Raw genomic sequence first — 6,037 nt, 5'->3', positions numbered from 1 at the left:
CATTTTTTGAAACTTTGTTTTCCTGAGGTACCTGGGAATCATTATTGAAATCAATTAAAAGGCTTATTTTCTAAAAGATATTTTGTTAAGTAAATATTTTAGTTAAAATAATGGAGTGAAATGTGTGTATAAATAGTAATAATACATGTCAATAAATATAACTTGAATTTTCTTGTAAGAAATTAGGAAAAGGAGAAAGAACAGCTTTTAGGATACAGAGCAATTTAGTGGGTCTGAGCGATGTTGAGGAAGGTTTGAGGAAGTTGACGAGGGGTTTAAGAGTTGATAAGGCTTGGGAAGCTGGAAAAAGGGAGTTTGATATGTGTGAAAGACATGTGCTGCCACTTTCAGCATGAGAGTTGTGAAGGTGGTTGAATGGAATATGAGGGAAAATAAGGAAGTTACTGAAGGTATAACTTAATGTAAAATAAATAAATCATTGAATGAGATAGTTTAAAGTCTAAAGTCATGATATTGTATGGAAATAGTCCTTTCACTAACAGAAATACCCTATCAATTAGGAAGGGATTCACCCCCCAGGAAGGAGGGGGGGGTCAGTGAAAGTGTCTGTGAGCTCAGCTGGGAAATTGAGAATAGTTACATTACTAATGCTAATAATATTGATGTTGATAGTCTTTGGCAAGATGGGCAAGATGGGCACTGCCTGTGGTATCTGTTCCAACAGAGCTCTCGATTGCTTAATTGAACCTTAATCAGAGCATTTTCATTATTTTTAACTGTAGAGGGTTTAAGTTAAGCATAGAATTGTATGAATAACATATTAAAGAACCAACTATTTTTTACACAATTTGAAAAGTACAATCTAAGCCGGTTGTTCATTTAATGGAGTCATTGAGTGTCCGGTTGAACAGAAAGCAGCAGGTCGGGGCCTAACCGATGAGCCGCTGCCCTCTGCTCAAACCTGCAGCTCGCCAGGCAGGCGAGTAGATCCAACACAATTCATATTAAAGATGCGACTCGGGTCCGAGACCGGCAGCAGCCAATGAGAGTCGAGCACATCCACGAAAACAAGTTACATTATTTTGAGTTTTTGATTTTGACTTTCATAAGTATTGATTCAAATACCTCAAATAACAATAGTTGTTTTGGGGCATCATGATGCAAAAGACCTAAATTCCGTGAAATCCTGCCTGTCGTTAAATGTGAGCAGCCCACCATTTTAAATATCGTCTGGGATTTAAAGAATCGCGTTAGCGTGGGTCTAGCTTTAATTTCAACACTTGTCAAGACACTTTTGGACTTTTGCACTTTTTTTACACAACATGAAATGAAAGCTTTTACTTTGCAGAACAATCTGAAGCAGAGTGACCATGATTTCACTTTGCTGTAAAATCATGGTTGCTCTGCGTCAGATTGTTGTGCAGAGTAAAAGTGTGGAAGTGGAAACAGTGTAGCTCATTGCCAGAGCCAGGGATCGGACCTGGGGCTTCATACCTTCAGTCTGACGCGCTCCCGACTGAGCTACTCGGGCAACTCCGGAAAGACCCGGAAGAGCGCTATTAACTGTGCGCTGTTTCTGCTGTCACTCATCTCCTGCAACAGGCCCGTAGCCAGCCTAGTGGAAGGGGGGTTCTTTTTTTCAAAAAGTGGACCTTTTTGCAGTTTTTCCCCTCATTTTGTATTCAATTATGAGGTTTAAATACTTCATTTTGGTTACTTTTTATGCACTAATTTGTGCTGGATTAGCTTGTCTGCTGGTATCTTAACGAGGACGCTTTTTGATGCACCGAAAATATTTACTACAATGTTGTCAAATTGCTTACCAAGATCATGTACCACCTTTTTCAGTCCAAACACACGCATGCACGCACGCAGACACACAGACACATGCGCACACACACACACACACACACACACACACACACACGTGAATGGAGCGCCGACACATCACACATATTCAGGGTAAAAATCTTCTGAATCGGTCACTGTAGCTAGCTAGTCCCACTGGATGGATAATGGTCAGAATTTACTGTGTTCTTCCTTGACCCATGCTACACCCCTCCACTGAGTTTCGTGAAAATCGGTCTTGTAGTTTTTGTGTAATCTGACAGACACAGACACACACGAGTAAAAACATTAGCTACCTTCTGCGTGGAGTTGACGACTGTTTGCTAGCACGTAGTTAGCGTTATCTATCTCAACTGTTAGATTAGGTAGTAAATATAACAACCTTACCCTGTTTGGCAGTGTTTTTGAACATATGTTCAATATTCTGCGACAATGACGCTGCTGCCTGCTTTCTCTCCCGTCTCTCCTGCTCTTTTCACCCCATACTCACTATCCAGCTTGATGTCGTTTGCATAACGTCAGTTGCTGCGCACAGGGCCAATTTGGTGCCCTAGGCAAGATTTTAAGTGGTGCCCCCTGCATCGCAGGGTCATTGTGTTCATACACTCACAGACTGCATAGCTTTATGTCTTTGAGATCTTCTTTATTTTAGAAACAAAACCCCCACACAAACAGTATAAAAACAGTATTAAAGAAACAAGTGACATAAAATGAATTATAAATACAGTATTATAAAAGTATTGCACGAAAAAACGATATTACAGACACCTTAGTGCAATATGCATAATGTAGCAATGTTCTACAGCAGGGGTAGTCAATTATGTTGTGTCAGGGTCCACATTTCTTGGTCAAGGTATAGTCAAGGTCCAGACATGGACTAAATCTGTGAATTAGTCATTTACCCCGTTGCTTATATTTAGTACATTCATTTCACAAAGTACAAAAATCAACTGGTTAAATAAATGTATATATTTGTATTAAAACCACTTACATTTTAATTTGTTAAAGATTATTGTAGTCATATAGATAAACATAATAGAAACTTTCAAGCATTTTGTGTCTTATTAGATTCAAGTCTGTACCATTTCCCTTTGTCCCACTGTGCACTGCACAAAATTAGTGTTGAAAAATGAGGGCGAAGACGATTGAGTAATTCAGGGTGCGGGTTCTGGGGAAGATGTTAACAACTGGAGACAAGTCAAAAAACAGCTCAAAATCTCCATGAAATCAGGCAGATTTGGACTCAAACATATCTTTGCTTCACAACCACACATCAGCAGCGGAAAATCCCATATCAAGCAACATTATATATGCAAACTGGACGCGGTGCCGGTGGGTGTGATGGAAACGTGTCGCTGCTGAAACGCGTCTGCACTGAAATCCGCTGCGTCCGCCGCTGCCGGACGAGTTTCTAGGTGAACACAAGCTATGGCACCGTGACCCCCGGTCGTGTGCGCACTTTTATATTTTAGAGGCGAGGTTGACAATGTCCAATTTTAGCTGCTTATGTATAGAAATCAGCAAAACCCAATAGCTGTGTTTGTGTTGTTTTTGACAGTACAAAGTGCCGCTGTTGCCCAGTGCAGAGAGAGCAGGGAATCTGCGCGCAGTCAACTCACTGACTGACTCCCTAACAGCAGCTCTATACAGGACATCCCATATTAACACTCACATCCTATTGGCTAATAACCAGGAATTGCTGTGACTTGGTTCCACACAATAACAAGCACTGAGTGCAACAAACCTCCGTACAAATGTTCACTCTTTCGGGCGCCCCTAGCATTTGCCTATTCCGATAGGGCCGGCCTTGGCTTCGCATGTAATACTCCTGTAAAGGATCATTTTAATGAAGACAAAAAAACGGACTTTGGCTACAGGCATGTGCAATGCCGTGTTTATGTGAGAGCTGTGACGCGCTGTAGCAGCAACTACATGTTTTCTACATCTCATCTCTAATGTGAGACAATAAATACATGCATGTGCAAATAGTGCTACATGTTCAATGAATCGCCAACATTGGAATCGGCAGGGACATGTATCTATGTATTTAATATTGGTTTAGTTATTTATTCCTGTAGTGTAAAATAAAAACCGCAAGAGTAGAAAAAGCATTTTTGCACGACCACGGTGTATTTCTGCGCTCGATCATTGTAGCAGTGAATGACGTCATACAAGCCCGCTGTGTCAATCACAGCCAGTGGGCGGTGTCCAGTGCGCTTATTGGCCGACATTATACTTCAGCGTTTAGTGTCACCGTCTCACAAACACTGAAACCCCAGAGGAGATGAGATGTAGTAAACATGTAGTTGCTGCTACAGCGCGTCACAGCTCTCACATAAACACGGCATTGCAGGAGATGAGTGACGGCAGAAACAGCGCACAGTTAATAGCGCCCTTCCGCGCCGATGTTCCGTTGCCGGAGTAGCTCAGCTGGAGAGCAGCAGGGTGACGATCCGGAGGATCCGGCTTCGAGGTCTGGCCCGGCAATGTGTGACTTGACATCCAGCCAATGTTTTTTTATTTGCAGGACGATGTCAAGCAGCGACCATGATTGCACTGCGCTGTATAAGTCATGCTCGCACTGTCCCGGGCCTTTGCTTTTGTATGCAGGATAATCCATGCCAGAATTAAAAATGAATACACAGAGAAAATCATCAATGAATCAATACATGTTGAAATAAATAAATGAATACATCAATAAATAAATAGACATAGGTCAATATGCAGCGGCTCGTTTGGAAAACCGAGCTCAACATCCTTCCCCAACAAATAGGCCACGACTTGCCGCAGCCCTGTAGACGGGGCGTCCATTTTCCACATGAATTTACTAGCTAAGAGTTGTATTGTTGTGCAGAAGCTATTTTTGACTTTGTTCTGAATCGCACTGTCTGTTACACGTGGCTCGAAGCCCAATGTTTGCGCTACAATGTTAACGTTCATATTTCACACTTTCTATTTTTGTCTTTTTTTTAGCCCAAGTGTCCAGGCTTTTCGCGCATGTAGACGATGTGCAAAAAGAAGCGCACTTTCCCGCTCCAGCGCCGCGCTGTTATGTCATGCTGTAAATATAGTAGTACTGTGATGAGCCAGTCGGCTCTGTCACTGATTGAATTGGCTCTTATTAACCCTAATTGGACTGAGCATTGCGACCAATCACGGGATGTCATACCGGGAGCAGATGGGGATATAAGCAGTGCTCAGAAGACACAAGAGAGACTCTTTCTACGGCTAGCATTGCTTGTGTTGGTTTGTGTGCAGATAATAGGGGGCTGCTTGTTTTTACATGTGCAGTGTGCAGTGTGCAGTGTGCAGTGTGCAGTGTGCAGTGTGCAGTGTGCGCCAAATGCTGGGGAGCTGTTCAGTTGACGGGAGCTCTCTGACTCTATTTTAAATCTATATGTGTTTGTTTGTGGGATTATGTGTATTTGATTACATGTTTTCATTGGGCAAGGACTTGTATAAAACCAAGTTTAAACATAGTAACAGTTTCTTTGCTCTAATTTATGAATTTATGGTTAGACTTAAACATACTGCTATTAATCAGTCTGTGTAACAGGGCCAAGTGAGTGATTGATTGATTGGATTGTGCTGATCCTATTAGCTATATTCCAATCAATTGATCTAAAACAACAATTAACCCGTTTTTTGTTTTTTTTTGGCTTTACATTGAAGAGTTTGTATTTTGCTTTTATAGTTGAAATTGCTGTTGTAATTGTGGTAACGTATATTGGTGTGTTTATTGTATGGTTTATCTGATGTTTATATTGTGGTTTCTTTTCACTTACATTGGTGTTTATTGTATGGTTTATTTTAGTATTTCTTTAATGAAGGTCAATTGCGGTTTTATTATATTAATTGGTCGTATGTATTTGAGGGAGAAATTAACTTAACTGTTTAATGGATATTGACTTTTTATGGATTGTTTAGTGATACTGTGATTGTTATTCTATTTGCCTAAATTGCACATTGTGTACCCAGCGTATTAAATTGGTTATTAAAAAGACTTGGTTATATACTTCCTCTTGGCTTTTCACTCTCCCTTTAACATCACTAATTTTAGCTTCCAGGGTTATTCGACCGGACCGTCCGGTAAACCAAAGGTGGTGGCAGCTACACGCTCCTCTGTCAAATCCAGTTAGGACACGACCTTACTAGGACAGGTTTCGTTTCAGTACATATTGATGATCCTGTACTGTTATCCTAACCAACAAAGGCAGATGTGACAAAT

This window comes from Amia ocellicauda, unplaced genomic scaffold (genome assembly GCF_036373705.1).
Source record: "Amia ocellicauda isolate fAmiCal2 unplaced genomic scaffold, fAmiCal2.hap1 HAP1_SCAFFOLD_74, whole genome shotgun sequence".
In the NCBI taxonomy this organism is placed as follows: Eukaryota; Metazoa; Chordata; class Actinopteri; order Amiiformes; family Amiidae; genus Amia; species Amia ocellicauda.
Note: the sequence above shows the minus strand (reverse complement) of the source record.